The sequence below is a fragment of the Tiliqua scincoides genome, chromosome 1 (genome assembly GCF_035046505.1).
Source record: "Tiliqua scincoides isolate rTilSci1 chromosome 1, rTilSci1.hap2, whole genome shotgun sequence".
Taxonomy (NCBI): domain Eukaryota; kingdom Metazoa; phylum Chordata; class Lepidosauria; order Squamata; family Scincidae; genus Tiliqua; species Tiliqua scincoides.
The window spans coordinates 204,236,153-204,253,122 of NC_089821.1; the positions used below are offsets into that span (position 1 = coordinate 204,236,153).

At 43.6% G+C, this 16,970-nt stretch overlaps 1 protein-coding gene and 1 pseudogene across 7 annotated transcripts in view; one reads left to right on the plus strand and one right to left on the minus strand.

Moving 5' to 3' along the window:
• Positions 1 to 16,970, minus strand: part of PTPRK (protein tyrosine phosphatase receptor type K) — a 466,239-nt gene that overhangs the window by 278,106 nt on the left and 171,163 nt on the right. The gene's annotated exons all lie outside the window — the stretch shown is intronic.
• On the plus strand, positions 4,497 to 4,613 carry LOC136637725 (5S ribosomal RNA; annotated as a pseudogene).

Here is a 16,970-nt window from a genome sequence, read left to right on the forward strand (position 1 = left end):
CCAGGTCATGTATAAAAATGCTGAACAGCACAAGATTCAAGAAACAATCCAGAAACACACCAATATATCTCACCAATTTGAGATGGAGCTATTTATCAGCACTTGTACACTAGCACACTCTAACCTTCCTTTCTCCAACTATCTTGCCCTAAGCCACACAAAAGGTCTCTTTCTCTCTTAAAAGGAGCTCAACCAGAATTGGCTAAAGAGGACTGTTTGCCCTGAAGGGAAAGGTAGAATAAGAGGCACATCACCCAGGAAGTTCCTTAAGGGACAACCAATGGCTTGAGAGCAATCTAATCTGTTTTAATCTTTGGCAGCTTTTGTTGGTGGTGTTTTAGTGCTTTTTAAAAAGGTACACTGTCTTGAGTATGAAGACAGAATGGCAATATATTGATGCAGAAAGTAGATAAGGACATTTCGGCCAACTCTTGCCTTCTGCAGCACAAGAAACAAAGTGGACAAACATGGCAGTTCCATGCCATTAGGGGGGACTGCATCTATGCTTTAGTGCACAAGTCTTTCTTGCTACTTGTATCTTTAAAGTCCCCAAAATGAACAGATTGCTGTGATATGACAGTCCTAAAAATACAAACCTGAACTTGGGCCTGGGGGGGGAGAGGAAAAGTGGGACATTTTCAGAGGCCTTGCAGAAAGGGCTTCTTTGATTTCATCATGTGTGCCTATGGGCAAATTAAATGACTTGCAGCACAGTATTTCTTTGAAATTGATAAAACAACAAATTAGATTAGAAACTGTACAAACTGGTGCTCTGCATTGCCAAAATTCAGGGGTAATTTAAGGCAGGCTCTCTCAGCACATTCATTTCTTTGTGCATTGCAAAACACTGAAAAGGGTTTGTTGCCAAAAAGTACGTTGTGACACACTACATCTTAGCAAAACCACACACTGTACTATTAAAGTCACACACAACATTCAAACATAAAAGGAATCGCTGAATCAACAGTTTTGTGGTCTTTTCAAAAAAGGGCACAGTTTTTTTTATCTTTGACTTTTTAAAAACAGGTCTGGGAAAGCAGAAGAAAGTAAATGGAGAATTATTGCTGCCAAATTAACTTGTCTTGGGTTGTTTCTCAAAATATGATCACCAAATGAAGAACTGCTAAAATGGACGACTATTATGTTCAACCAGGCCAGTTCTCACAGCCCTACTTGCTATTTATTTTGAAAATGTGCATCCCATCTGCCATGGTTGGCATTAAAAGTGGTTTAATAATATTTCATTAAAATCAATACGATCTAAACATTAACAGAGCAGTTAAATTTAGAAAACAGCATTCAAGACAAAACAACAAAAAATACAAGATACCAATTTACCCACCAAATGTCTGAGTGAGCCCTGACTGTAAAGAACAGCAACATAGTTGCCAAGCTTGATAAGGAGTTCCACAACACAACCTCCACCTTACTGTCACATGCAAATCTGGAGAAAAGATTTTAATACTATCTCAGCAGCTGCACAAGTTCCCACAAACATACAAGCATAAACTTGTGGTACTCTCATAGGCAATGTTCCCTCTAAGACATGGTTCTCAAACGTTTAGCACCAGCACCCACTTTTTAGAATGAGAATCTGTCGGAGCCCACCGGAGGTAAGGTCATGACCGGAAGTGACATCATCAAGCAGGAAAGTTTTTAACAATGCTAGGCTGCAATACTACCCCCATCTACCCAGGAGTAAGTCCCATTTATTATCATTGTTAAAAGCATACACATAGTAGCCTGTTAAAAGTAAAGTTGTGTATCACGTCCCCAATTGCAGTCACATACCATGATAGCATCAAGTCTAATATACTAAAAATATTGAAATGAATGGGGACCCTCCTGAAATTGGCTAACAGACCAGCTAGTGGGTCCCGACCCACAGTTTTAGAAACACTGCTGTAAAGTGTGAAAGTTTGGTGATGACACCATCTCCAAACATCCAGAAGTGGTGCTGCAATGCAGCAAAGCTGCCACTGGGGTCCATGCACTAGCACAGAGAAGGTATAGGAGCAGCAGTGAAGCTGCCACCAGTGCCACCTCCTCCGGGAGAACTTGGAAGTGCGACATCACTTCGCGATCTGGCTGCCGCCTCCCATTCCTTCTCCTGTGGATGCTCCCACTTGAACGTGGTGCAAAGCAGCCGCTGCCAGTGCTGCCTTCCCCTCCAGAAGAACCTGGAAGTGGCATCAACTAATCTCCAGCTCACCCTCCAATAACCTGGTGTTCCACCATAACTTAAGGCAGGATCAAGAGCCAAGTCACTGCAGTTCTTCAGCCCAAACTAGGTTTATTTATGACAACTTTGGTAGCAATATTTCTCTCAAATAGTTCAACAAGGTGATCCAGAACGGATATAGCAGTGTTTGAGCTCTTCTTTGCCTATTCCAGCTTCCCACCCAGAATAGCTAGGAGCAGGCACTTATAAATTAGCAATTAGCACTTTAGGAGGAAAATTCAACCACAAACTGCCGTTCTTGCCTTTTTTCAAATTTAAGGCTTTGGGAAGGCTCATGGCTGAAATTCTGGTTCTTTTTCTAACCTTACTCATGACCAGGGAACATAATAACAGAACATAAAAAGAATCCTGCCTGATCAGGCCAAAGGCCCACCAACGTCCTGTATCTCACGGTGGCCCACCACATATGTCTCTGAGCACACAAACCAACAAGACATTTATTGTCACTCCCTTGCACCTAACATTCAGAGACAGGCTGCTTTTAAAACCTGACGGATGCATACTGGGAATATGCAGATCAACAGTTGCTGTGTCATCAATTTGGTAACATAGGACTGGGGTGGGCAGCTCCTTCCCACGCTTCCTGGAAGTTACCTTTCAAGGCAATGGGCAGGCAAACAGTACCAGGGTGAAATGGTAAAGTATGCGATCCTGCCTACTACCAAGAGGAGAAGCTTCCCACAAGCAAAAACAGAGCTACCCTGGAACCACTGAAGATATACCATTTTTTTTACAGATAGGTAAAGTGTGCATAGAATGTGCACACATTTATACACATGGGCACACACATCACATGTTGTGTTATATATGACTCCTTCACTATTCAAAGAAGATTCACAATGGTGTGAACCTGGCCCATCCAAAGGCATGTGCCACATATTAAAAGCAAACAAACAAACAAAAACCAGTAAAGCACAATATTCTAGTATGTGCCTCTCGCTGCTAATATTTTGGTCTGTTTGTTACTTACCTACATATTTCACATACTCATTCTTAATTTATAGATCTTTTATTTTATGTAGTTTGGTTGTATGAAGTTTTTTTTTTTAAATCAATAACTTTGTTTTGAAAGTTACTCTAATATCTCCATGGGATATATTTTTCTAATGACTAATGTACTTCCTCTCCCAAACAACAACATGCATTCCAAGCAATTATTTTTATTATGACAAAATATTTCCCAGAGGCAAAATTATTTGTATGCTGTAGAACTCTTTTTCTTATTAAATATATACGGAACCTGGGGATATTTGCTCCGTTTTACACAAGAACAGAAGTAACATGATATACAAAAACTAAATACTACACAGCAAAAAAAAGAAAAAGAAAGAAAGTTTGGCTGTATTCAAATGGTGTTTTAGAGAAATTGTTCAACCAAGTCACAAATAGCAGGCTACATCAACGCCTGTACTATTTCCTTCCAAATCCAAATGAATTATGATGTTATTAAGGTAAAAAAATTAATAGCAGACAAGGAGATTCCTAGTCAGGGACTCAGCTGGAAAACAATAAATTTTTGGACGAGACCCTTTATAAGTTTACTGCACTAGAATTGGAGAAAACAAATGCTTCCAAAGAAAACTAATGAAGTATACTTTTCACAAAACTGAGAGTAAATTATTTTATTTGGCCTCCTACCAGAAAAATAAAAAGCAAAATTCTAGCAAAATCAAATCTTGGCCTAGGGGCCACTTGCGGCCCTCAGAGACCTCCAATTCGGCCAGGGGGGAGCCTCCCAGTCTCCAATGAGCCTCCAGCCCTCTGGAGACTTTCTGGAGCCCACAATGGTGCAACGCATCTACTCTCAACACAAGGGCTGACTGTTTCACCTCTTGCACGAGCTGTGGGCCTAGGGCAGCAGCAATCTGAAGCAACAATGACAGCAAAGGAAAGGCCAGCATTGATTTACACAATATCTTTTATAGGCCTTGAGCTATTGCAAGACCTTCATTCACTCATACAAGTTATTTATTTATTTTATTGATTTATATCCCGCCTTTTTGCCCCAAGGGCACACAAGGCGGCCTACAACAATTAAAAATACACAATTAACAATTAAAAACAATAATTAAAACAGTTTTCAAATAATTAAAAATCTAAAACAAACCCCGTGGATTCTAATACAAAAGAAGAAGGAAAGCCAACCAGCCTGTCAACAGTTAAAAGCTAAAATATATTCATTTATGTAAATTTATTCAAATTTTAAATGTAAATTAATTCTTTTTTCCCAGCCCCCAACACAGTGTCAGAGAGATGATGTGGCTGTTACCTTGCACATGCCCGACCTCGTCTGATCTCGGAAGCTAAGCAGGGTCAGGCCTGGTTAGTACTTGGATGGGAGACCGCCTGGGAATACTGGGTGCTGTAGGCTTATACCATAGTCTTTCGAGACTGAAGGTTGCCAACCATTTTTGCCAAAAGGTTTGACACCCGTGCTCTAGAAAGACAAACTAACTTGTGAGTAACTAGTTCTTTCAAATGGGGAAGAAAAAGTACTTCAAAAGTTTGGCTACTGCTTCATTGCTGCTGATGGCCCTCATTTTCATTGACTATAATGCCCTGACTAGAAGGTCGATACTACTTTCCCTTGGGAAAGTGGTGTACTAAAGTGTTTTGTCAAAAATGGTGGGCACAACAAAAAATATTCTCACACTATGTGGCAAAGGAAAATAGTAACAACTAAGACGACCATGGAAGATCTCTACCATGGGCGGTTTGGAGTTGCTACATGGCATTGTATCCGGTACTCTGATGGTATGCCATGACATGAGGAACCTTTGACCAGCTGCACCTGCTATACACAACATGGTCCCTCTCATTCATGACCCCAGGCTCTGGAGAGACTAGGTAGAAGGACTACTTTCTCTCATATCAACCTATGTGCTATGAACCTCAGCCAGGCCATTTCTAGTTGTAGCACGCCAACTGCTAGTTCCACTACAGTGAAGATGTATGTTACAACCCAGATAGATGGTACAGAAAATGTTGTGGGCCACCAAGAAATACAAGATAATCAATAGGACCTATGGCCTCTAAGGGTTCTGCATTGGTAGGTGGACCTTTCTTGCAGCTGGGCAGCGTCACCACTCATCACAACACCTTTTCTGGACATTCAACAATCACGTTATCATGGCATCTCCCAACTTCCAGGTTGGCAAGCTCCATGCTGCGCAGCCCCTCGGCCATGCACCTTACAGGAAACACCGTCAACAGGGCCACACTGTCTCTTAGGGCAGAACAAGCAAGCAAGGCAGTTCAGGTCTGCAGCCGAGTCTGAACAGGGTAAGACAATTTCATCCAAGTGTGCCTGCAGCTGAATAGTCACCGCTGTACTCCATTACCTTGCCCATGTATTTCGGTACTGGAGTATAAACTGCCAAGAGTGGATCTTGGCACTAGACCGGATCTAAAGCTGACTGCTTCAACAGTAGTCTCCCTGCAGACTCCTTTGGAAGGCTGGTGACCACATCCTCAGCTTAAAGAAATGTACTCAATTGTCAAGATAGACAGCCCAGTCTGGTCACAATTTTAACTTTAACCAGCCAAGTAGGGCAAGGATATACAGTCTAAATGAGAGGATGAATGGCAACAGCCACTTTTAACACTCTTGGGCTGTACATACTTTTGGGCTGTACATACTTTTAGCACCATCCTGGACGGTGCTGTCCTCTGCAGCACTAAACACAGGACTAGGTGGGCTCCAAATCATCATCTTGCTCTGCTTGTCCTTGAGGAACACTGCCAAGGGACAGATAAAGGCACTGTGGTGTGACAGGATTGGTCTGGCCCATTAAATATGTCTCTGGGTTCATCCCTAACTGTGTAACTAATTAGCCTGCTGCTTAGATGTGAGCAGCCTCCAGGTTTCTCCTCAGATGCACACATTCATTTGATCGGCTCTCGCAGGCCGGCTAATTACCTGCAGCTGTGTCTGAGATCAAACTGTCTTTTAACAGGTCAGGCACAAGCTGTGCTGGTTACTGTTCCCTCAGAAAAGTCACAAGTAGCTATAATCTCACCAGACGATACAGAATGATCCCCACTAGTGGATTGCTTCATTGCTCCTTATTCTCTAGAAAGAGTTTACTTTAACTCCACAAACATGACCACATTTTGTCTGTGGGAGCAAAAAGCGGTGGTGTCTTAGACTGCTCACAGCAGTGTGGAAGTTATTTTACCATGGTGTGATCCCAAAGGTTTGGAAACACTCATTTACGTGGAACCAATCTTATTTGGTTTTTTCCGCATGCATTGTCCTTGCTCCCAACTGGGTGACGACTGAATTGGAAACATCTATCCAATTAGGGCCACCATGTGGTCGGTTCATTTGCACACACTCCTAAGCAATGGAGGGATCATACCACAGGGAATGAGCAGCCTGCGACTGGAATCTGGGTTTTAACGTGATGGCAAAACAATTAAAAATAGTGTTACCAAAAGGACAATCATACAAATCGGCACAGTAAATTAATACAAACAATAGTCAGCAATAAATTACTGGTAACATAGATATATAATAGTTCTTTATTGCAGTACTTGATGAACCCTTGAATCAAAAACAAAGATACAAAACTGTATCTCTAAGGGTATAAGACCCAATGCAATTAAGTAGACATATCATAACTATGTCCCAGATTGCTTAATGGTTAAGAACAGATTCTAAACAAACACTTCAACTAACAGGAACAATGTTCAATGAATTAATTAGTGTTCTCTAAATGAAGTAATTATTGTTCAATACTGAGGGTCTAACAGTGGAGCTCACAGGCAGATTTTCCAGATCAACAGTTTTGTAAGAATTTGGTTTAGACTTCCCCTTTCGTTTTAGTGTTTTGTGCAGTATCTGCAGATTGGAGGGAGTCGTTTGATCAGAGGCACCCTACTGTGGTTTGCACCGGGGGGGGGGGGAACACTTACCTGAAGCTTGGCGTTTCAGGTGTTTGGGTGCATCATAATGATGTAATTATACCATCCCAAATTTCTGGGCTCTCACACATTGTTTTAAATGCAAAAGCCCACCTCCCTTCAGTGATCTTTGGACTGCTTTGGGCCCAGCCGCTACACGCTGTCACCAGCAAGTCGTGGAAACATAATCCACAGCAAGAGTGTGCAGTGGTTGGGCCTGAAGCAGACCAAAGATTGCCGAAGCGAGGCTCAAGGAATGTGTGACATGCCCTCTTGAGCCTAGGACATGGTAGGCCGCACCCTGCCCCAGCCTAGTCACAACACTGCATTTGATTAATGAGAGCTGAAATTATAGAAATCCTAACTTTTTGAGAATTAATATACATATCAATGTTTGATTACTTCTGGATGCTTTTTTCACGAATAAAATAAATTGTTTAAGCATGTTATATTAATCAGTATGACTTACAGTAGGTGAAGTTTGCAACTGACACTGAGGGACAAAAGTATTAATAAAAGGTACACAGCAATAAAAGACTGGACAAGCAATCTGAATCTAAACATAGATACTTAGATATCAAACAAAAATGACAATGGAGGCACCTCTCATTTATGCAGGGGTTACATTCTCAGAAATTGGTGCATATACCAAGGGTCTGGTATCCACAAATTCCATATGTGTGGATTCATTTATCAGCGAATTGGGTTCATGCCCCCTCTGGAGGTCCTCCGGAGGGACCTCTGACCCCAGCAGTGATTATGCATGTCCCATGGACTCTTTCAGCCTCAGACTGAGTCTTACAGGAAAAAAAAGCTATTTCCAGTTTTTTTCATAAAACCAGAAGTTTTTTAGTCTCCGCCTGAAGCCGGCAGAGGACACGGACAGATGTGTGCAGCCTTTGCTGGGTGCAGAGGACACTCCAGAGGCAAGGGAAGCAGAGTTCCCCTCTCTTCCGGAGGGTGGGGGCTGTTCCATGGACTCATTATCCGTGGGGGGGGGGGTCTGGAACAGAACCCCTGTGGATACCAGGGCACACCTGTAAAAACACATAGAACTACTTTTATCACAGGAGCCAATGTAATTGGTAGGGAAAAGTCAATGCTCAGGTTGATGACTGGGGGCTTAAGAAGGGAGGCTATTGAGAGCGGGACAGTGAATGTAAATGGCTGAGATAGTTTGTTGTCCAATGTCAGGTCACGTAGTGCTTTGGAGAATTATGATAATGTCTTTTGAGTGGATTTCATTCTTTTTCCTGCATGATCTCTCTGTAACATGGCATAGGCGAGCGCACATTTCTGCTCACTTTTGAGCTAGGTTCGCTGTTTGAATCACCTTCATCTAAAATAGCCAAAGCACTTGCAATTAAATGGAATACCTCTGACAAATGCTTAACTGTCAGAGTTCAAACAACATCAACCTCTTCTTTGTTCTCTCACCACATTCCTCCTTTTCAAGTTTCCTCACCACATTCCTCCTTTTCAAGTTCCAGAAAATTTGGGAGCAAAAGTTCTTTTTGAGAGTCTAATAACTCCTGCACATTTTCTAACGCCATGTCAAAAGAGCTATTTTCTTAGCCAAGTTCACGTTTTCTCTAGTTTTAGATAGGGCACTTTCAACACTGAAGCCTCAAGTCACACACTAGATCAGGGGTTGACAACCTGCGGCTCTAGAGGCGCATGCGGCTCTTTCAGCTGTCTGCTGCGGCTCCTCCCAGTGAAAGTGGCAAAGGGAGTAACAGGAAGCACCTGTGTTGGGAGGGCAGGCTGCTTCCCTTGTTATGTGAAAATCCCCTTTTTCCCTTCCAAGTTGTGTTTTTATATCTAGTTATGTATTTTGGACTAAAATGCAGGCCTAAAACTTCTCTTTCAGGCCACAAAAGGAGTCAAATCTTAAGCTCACTCATCTCTCATGTTGATTGTCAGTCTGGGAAGACTCATTTTCTCCAGAGACACTGGAAATGTCTTTATTGTTTAAGTCAATCACTGAATATGCAAACACCTTAAAGGAGGAGGACTTTGGCAGCAAAGTCTACCACCTACTGTTAACTAAATTACAGCCATTAAGCCACCTCCAGCCTCAAATCCTGTAGCAACAGGAAGTAAGCTACTCCCCCTCCCCCACAGCCAAGCTTTGCTGATAACTGAGTTCTGGACTCTTCCACCTTTTCTTTACATACTCCACGTGTACCATTGTGTACCATTGTGTACACGTGTACTGAGCATGCCCACAGCTCTGGGATACTTCCGGTCAGTTTAGATCAACTTCCAGGTCCAAGACAAATCTTATAAGAGAGAACTCAGAGCACATGCGGTCTCTCTCTGACTGCCCACCAGCCGGAGTGGCCAGACTCTTCCTCCAACTCTCCCCCCCCCCCGGACAGGTAAATATATCATTGCGTCTAAACTTCCCCCCCTTCTTCCCTACCTATTCCTCCCTGCTCCCCCATCTTTAGTCAGCAACTGGGTTTAGCAGATTAAGGAACCCCTATAATACCTCCCTACTTCCTGTCCATTTCTGATTCTTTTTCGGATGCACCCAAAATACACAACACACGCATCCACCACTAGTTAGGTACACCAGACCAGTACTAGAAATCTATACGTATCGATTCTCCATGTGTATTATGTTTTACCTTTGTGTATTTTTGCAATAAAAATATAATCCTTTGATTGAAAGTTACCTTCCTCCCAATCTCCTCATTAAGCTAAACAAGGGATTTCTTTGCTCTACGCTGTCTTGTATCCAGCCTATGGTCCCAAAAGTTTCCAGAAGGCTAATATAAATAATTCCCCTAAACAAAACAGCCTTTTTGGTAACATTATTATTGGTGGAGAACGGCGGGCAGGCATGTGTTGGTGATGCCAGTGTGACAGAGCTAACACAGGATCAGACAGTAGTTCTGCAAAGATCCTTTTGGAGATGCTAGGAAAAACCTTGCTGAATGTTAAAGGAAAAAGCATAGGGAGTAGGGACATAGACTTGAGAAATGCTAGACTCACAGATTTGTGATTTTTGGAGTTGGGTGCAGTACCTGCATGCAGACCAGGAAAATTTTACACCCATGGCTCTGGTTACAGTCTGCAAGAAACAGTACTCACTTTTTGCTCTTGATCCTGCTAAAAGGAGTCAGCTGTTTGCTCCTTATGAGTAAGCAAGCCTCAATAAAAATTCCTTCCCAGTGTGCTTTTAACTGAAGCAATTAGCAAGCACAATATATGAGAGGGAAAAACAAAACCATGAAAATGAATGAAGCAGAATCTAAAGAAACCCAGAACTTGTACACAAGTTCAGGAGTTAATTGTATAGAGAAATGGTTAGGAAAAAAAGGACAGAATACATGGAAATTTGGCTGCTTTGAAAGCAATGATATTTGTGGAAAAATAGTCGATCTTTGTGAAGAATTCAAAAAGAAATACAGACCAAGAGGGGCTAAGAAGGATGCAGTTTTTGCTCATGCTTTGTGGAATGGTATTTTCACCTTCCAGAAAAGCATAGAAATAAAAGATGCCCAGATAGCAGAATTTAAAAGAGATCAAGAGATTCAGTTAGAGAAGATAGCAGAGAAAGAGGCTAGGATAACTGATCTGAACAGGCAGTTACAACATTACACAAACGAACTTGCCATTTACACCCTAGAAAGGAAACAGTCCATAGAAGAATATGATCAGGTTCTTAAATATGAACAAGAAAACAGAAAACTAAAGGAGGATCTAGAACAAACCAGAAACTTAGTGTTAAAACTCATGACCCAGGCCCAACAAAACAAACAGTCTGTAAGCCACGTGAGTTGCCAGAAGGAAATACAGCAATTAAAAGAGGCTCTAAACTCACACAAAGCTGCAATAGCCGCAGTCTATGGGAATGGAGCCGAAGAAATATTGGAATCAGAGCAAACTTTGCCCTCTGATGCAGTGCCTGCGTCTCCACTTAACCCTCAATGGGAAGGAGAGACTCAGTGCCCAGTTAATCCCATTACCACAAAGGAGATAGTGGCTAATAATAACGTCACCAGGGAACTAGTATATGCCCCATGGAAACCCTTAGAATTAGAAGCTGTCACCAGGGAACTAGGTACCTTATCAAGAGTCAGCTGCCTTGATTGGATGTTCAAAGTTCACAGGCGCAGCCTAATATAAATAATTCCCCTAAACAAAACAGCCTTTTTGGTAACACCCTCCACCACCTGAGCTCACTGCCCTCCTCTCCCTTCACCCCCACCCGCCCAGCATTGGTTTCCCTTTTCAATTTTGCCCACTCTGCAGGCTTAAGCTCCCTGTTTTTCCCTTCCCCAACTCTCCAGCAGGACGCCCTCCTCCTCAGCCATTGCCAGCCCGCCTTTCCCTGAGCAGGTCCCCACTCAGTGCAAGGAGAGGTTTTTCCTCCACAGCAGAGGAGACATCATGTGTGTCTACTCAGTAGTAAGCCCCATTACAGCAGATGAAGCTTACTCCCAGGAAAGGGTGCCTGGGATGGCAGCCTTGGAGCCTGCTCAAGCCCAAGCGCAAGGACGGATGAGTGGGAGCCCACACAGGTCTGTTCGAGAGTAAGCCCCGATGTAGTCCCTGGGCTACTCCCAAGAAGGTGTGGAGGGCTGCAGCCTCAGCCCCCTCCTATGCAGGTCTACTCACAAGTAGTCAGTGAGGCTTCCTCCCAAGAAGGTGTGGAGACAACTGCAACCTGAGAGCTCCAACCAACTTGTATGCTCAGAAGTCCCATTGTAGCCAATGGGGCTTATTACCAGGATAGTGTGGAGAGGGTTGCAACCTGAGCGAGGGAGGGCGGGTGGGCAGGCGGGCAGGGCAGAAGCTGGCCTGTGGTTGCCCCCCCACCTTCCCCCCCAGCTCTGGCTTCTTCTCTTCCCCACCTCTGGAGTCTATGTCCTTTTTTCCTTCCAGCAGGGTGCCTCTGGAGGGTGGGGGGGAGTTCTTTAGTATCCATGTAAGATAAGCAGATATCATACCCGACATATGTATTGGAATCCTGGAAGATCTGGTGAGGAGGTAGATGTGGTGTCAGCAGTGGCCCCTTTAAGGGTAAGGCCTGGGCATCCAGCAGAGTGTGCTGCACAGCTGCAGCTACTTGAAGGCAACAGGGCCTACAGGGATATAACAGGCACCTGAGGAAGGGGGTGTAGGTTGTAGAAGGAATGCAGGTTGGAGAGGAGACTGACTTGGTTTATTGACTTTCACTTGGATACGCTGACTGATTTGACTTACTTTGGAATCTGACCTTGGACTGTGACTTGGCTTATTGACTTTGGACTCTGCCCTGGATACTCTGCCTGACTTTGTGACTAAGGAACTGCTAGAGACACTGGAGTTTGGTGTGTGGCTGCTGTGCCCAAGACCTGCTGAGGACCAAGGGGCTGCTGGAGTGGTGGGAGGCTGCTGGCAGGAGAGAGGACCTCTGCAGGTTGAACAGGTGAGCTGCCCTGGAGGTGGGGTCCAGCAGGACTGCAGGGTAGAACCAGGGTCATTTGTTGGGGGAAAGAAGGGGAGCTAATTTGCTTAAAGTGGGCATAATTTTCCAGGCAGAGAATGGCCTTGGAATCAGGCAAAACACCATAGAGGACCAGGCGTATGAAAACACAGGACAAGAATGTATGACAAAACTAACTAAAAGCTATAAGAGGGGGCTACATTATAAAAATGGGACCTATAAGAGCATTAAGGTAAAAAAAAAACTATATATGCAGTATTATCTTCATTTTAGATGCCAAAAGGGCTTTGTGGCTCCTGAGGTTTTTTTTTCCTCCAGAAAACGGGTCCAAATAGCTCTTTGAGTGTTTAAGGTTGCCGACCCCTGCACTAGATAATGCCAAAGCTTTTTTTTTCAAAGCACATTCATGCAAGAACTACAAATTGCCTCCCATGCTCACCAAGAATCATTATAGAGACTCTAATGTTAAACCATTTCTAGAAAGCTTTAACAGTCATTCTCTTGTCATTAGTAGTCTTCATTACATCAAAAGTTTTCTTGAGATAATAAGCCTTACATGTGCTAAGCAAACCCTGGCTGGATGAGGGAGGTGCTGCTGAAAGTGGTGGTGAGAGACAACTTGGATATTTTCACAAAGATCTTGAATGGCGCTGGTATGTCCAGGGGCATTACCCACTAGGAGTACAATTTTAAAGGAAAGATTCTTTACAATACCGACACAACTCACCTGTTGGCTCTGACACAATACAGTCACAGAAAACGTGACCAGTAACCCACCTCTTGGTGTCTGAGAAGAAATGAACCAGAAAAAGATTTTCCGTGTAGCCTTTGAGAGCACAGAGGTTTGCAGAGTGATACACAAGCACCAGTTTCAATTTTCAGTCTCTTTCCACATTACCCCCAAACTGTAAAGTGCCGTAACCTTTAGAGGCCTTGAAGCCGGTTTTCTCCTCTGAGAAATGTATGTTTGTGCTGGCATTCTTTTCTAAAACACAGCTATTACATCCCTGTTAAGATGCTGCTTTGCAAAGTAGCCTCTCTTCTCGAGGATATCCTTCAGAGTCTTGATGAACTGCTCAGCAGCCATGACGTCAGCAGATGCAGCCTCCCTGCTCATTTTTACATTGTGGTAGCTGCACAGTTAAAAGTTAGCACAGTAACTGGAGCTAGCTGTGAATAGCTTCATGGGGCCTTCTTGCTCCTTTGTAGGTCTTCCAAGGTGGTGCACGCCTTTTCCTTGAGTTAGGGGTGCCCAAACCCCAGCCCTGGGGCCACTTGCGGCCCTCGAGGCCTCTCAATATGGCCCTCAGGGAGCCCACAGTCTCCAATGAGACTCTGGCCCTCCGGAGATTTGTTGGAGCCCACACTGGCCCGACACAACTGCTCTCAGTGTGAGTGCGACTGCTTGATCTCTCCCGTGAGCTGTGGGATGAGGGCTCCCTCCACCACTTGTTTCATGTCTGTGATGCAGTAGCGGCAGCAAAGGAAAGGCCAGCCTTGCTTTGTGCACGGCCTTTTATAGGCCTTGAGTTATTGCAAGACCTTCATTCATTCATATAAGTTCATTTTTAATATATTCATTTATGTAAACTTATGTAAATTTATTCAAATTTTAAATGTAAATTCATTCTTTTTTTCCCCTGGCCCCCGACACAGTGTCAGAGTGATAATGTGGCCCTCCTGCCAAAAACTTTGGACACCCCTGAGTTAGGGACATGCTGCCTGGTATGGAGTGCTAAACTGACCTTTGATCAATGTATGCAGCATCTATTCCACGTACTCCACTACAGAACTCTGAGCATAAGAGATCTCCTTTGCACCTGCCGATGTCCCCTTTTCTTTATCTTATCAGCACTTGTCCCAAATGGCACAAACAGTATTATTGCACGCAAATCAGACTTCCAAGTATTTCAAAATTGGGCCATTTCAAAAATGTGCAAATCAAGACTGTGTAAATAGAGAGATGCCTGTCTATCAAAATTTGAAATTAAAATTAAAAAAGAATAGGCTGCATCTAATTTAGAGAAAAACCAAGAACAAGTGAGCAAAGAAACAGGACTTTCAGTGAAATGACTTATAAAGAGTAATAATCTCCATAACAAATAAAGTAAAAAGGGGGTTACCAAGGATTAGCAGCTAAAATAGTGTCTCTGCAGCAAATCCAAATTTCCTGGGAGGGTAAGATACAAAGCTATTCTTCCTGTTACTCCAATTAATGATCGCACACTGTGACAAAACACAACAAGTGCCAACATTGACAATACAGTACCATAATGCTGCAAATAATGATGTTCCTAAGAGCTCAGGGAGTGGAGGAAGAAAAAGAGCACACAGGCCCAACAAATGCAAATATCCAGCCCTCTCCCTTTAAGAACTTGGAGTAGAAAAGAGCCTGGAGGTACAGGAATGGTAAAATCTAGGACCCTCCCTTTAGAAGCTTCAGAAGAGGAGTGTGCAAAAGACTTCAGTGAGGGGATGTTCCATTGAGGAAAATGTATAACTGGGAGTCTTATAAGGGGAACCCTCTGTACTCTTACCTGCAGTCTGTCACTTAATCTTAATAATAATAGTAGGTTATATATCTAGTCACTCAACTTGCATCAGAATGCAAAACCTGTCAAGCCTTTTTATTTGTAATGATCCTTGGAAACAGATAAAATCCCTTGTGGACTAAGTTCATGAAAGCTGACCTTATGACTGTTGCCACCTATGTGCGAAGTCACCTCATTTGCAACATGAAGGTATGGCTTTGAAAGAGAATGGACAAAATACTTTACAGATGAGTTATTTTATTTAAAAGGAGGACCAAAGAGACCAGATGATTGACAAGCAACTTGGAAAAAGGCACCACTTGCACTGCATTTTGAAATGAAAATTAGCATGCATATCTTTCAAAGCAACAAAATGGTTATTAGCATTCTTTTCTCCCATCAACAAGTTTCTCATCTCTGACCTCAATGCGCTTTTGCATTGGCATCCTTCAGTCTCAGAAGACTATGGTATCACGCTCTGAATGGTGGTTCTGGAAGAAAATGTCCTCTCCAGAGCCTGGGTAAAGTAGATATGGAGGATAGACTGTTTCCCATGTAGCAAATCCCCCCTCTCCATGTCGCTGAAATGGTCCAATGGAAAGGCAGAAGCCAATATGGTTGGTTCCAGTGGCGTCGCAGGAGTTGCCAGAACGTGACTGTGTTAAGCCATGAACTGCCTCAGGGACTCCGGCTCTGGATTTTGCCTCGAGGTTGACTCCTGAAACCTTTTCCATAACTGGATGTAGCCACAAGGCAATGGAGGTTTGGGATCAGAGTTTTCCTTCTCTCAGATGAGCTGCCTTCCCAGGCTAACGAGTCCCATCAACCCGGTGGCTCTTTAGTCACCTCTTACGACAAATACAGCCAAACTGAGAGCTTATTCTTATCCCCCAGCCCCCGAGGTGACATCTGGGATGTCAAGACTTGCACATGAATTGGATTAAAGTGAGGGAGAGGTGCACATAGTCAGCCTCACTCTCTTTTCCCAGATTCCATCTTGCTCCAATGGCAGGATAAAATTTGAGACGGTTGGAGATGGGCTGGGCGCAGTGGTTGACCAGGGCTTCATGACTTGCCATGCTTTTAGTGTACCATGTCACTTGCAGAAATCTCCTTCATGACAGTTGGTCCTATTCTAGTAGGTCTCACAATCCGCTGAAGCCTGTCCTCACATGCTCAGGATAGACAAGTCCCAATCTCGCCGAAGGTCAATGACCTGACAGCTACCCTCAACCGAGTTTGGCCAGCCTGTCGAAGCTGTTGCCTGAGGTGTGGCCGCTGCGCATGCTACCGCTACTGGGAGCCATAGGTGAGAGCTGAGTGACAGGTAGGGACCAAATCTACGAATCTGAGGCAAACACATGAACGATAGATAGCTTCAACCCAAATCAGAGGGCCGTGAAAGACCAAAATACAGAGGCAAACAAGACTTACGGGCTGCAGCTTGAAAATCCTCTTTCTCTATATTGAATAGTCAGGTCCCAGTATGATTGTAAGCAGCAGACATGGATAGTCCTCCTATCAGATCAGGTGATAAACCTAGCAACTGGAATCTTTTGTGAAATAAAGTTAGACCAGGGGAAAAAGAAACATCAGCAAGAATATTGGTGAGCATGATGTTCTGATTTGCCTCAAAGTCGACCCTTAGCCAAAATCTTAAGAATCTTAGCCAGGCCAGTGTTTCAATGCAGACCAGCTTTGAGGCACAATGCTGCATAAGGGACGCAATGAGGTACTGCAAAGATCTTATAGAGAAATCTGGATTGAACACGTTCTACTAGGATGGAAATGACTAGAATCCAGATAGGGATGTCAAACAGCAATCGTGCCAGAACTTGGACTTAAAGATCTG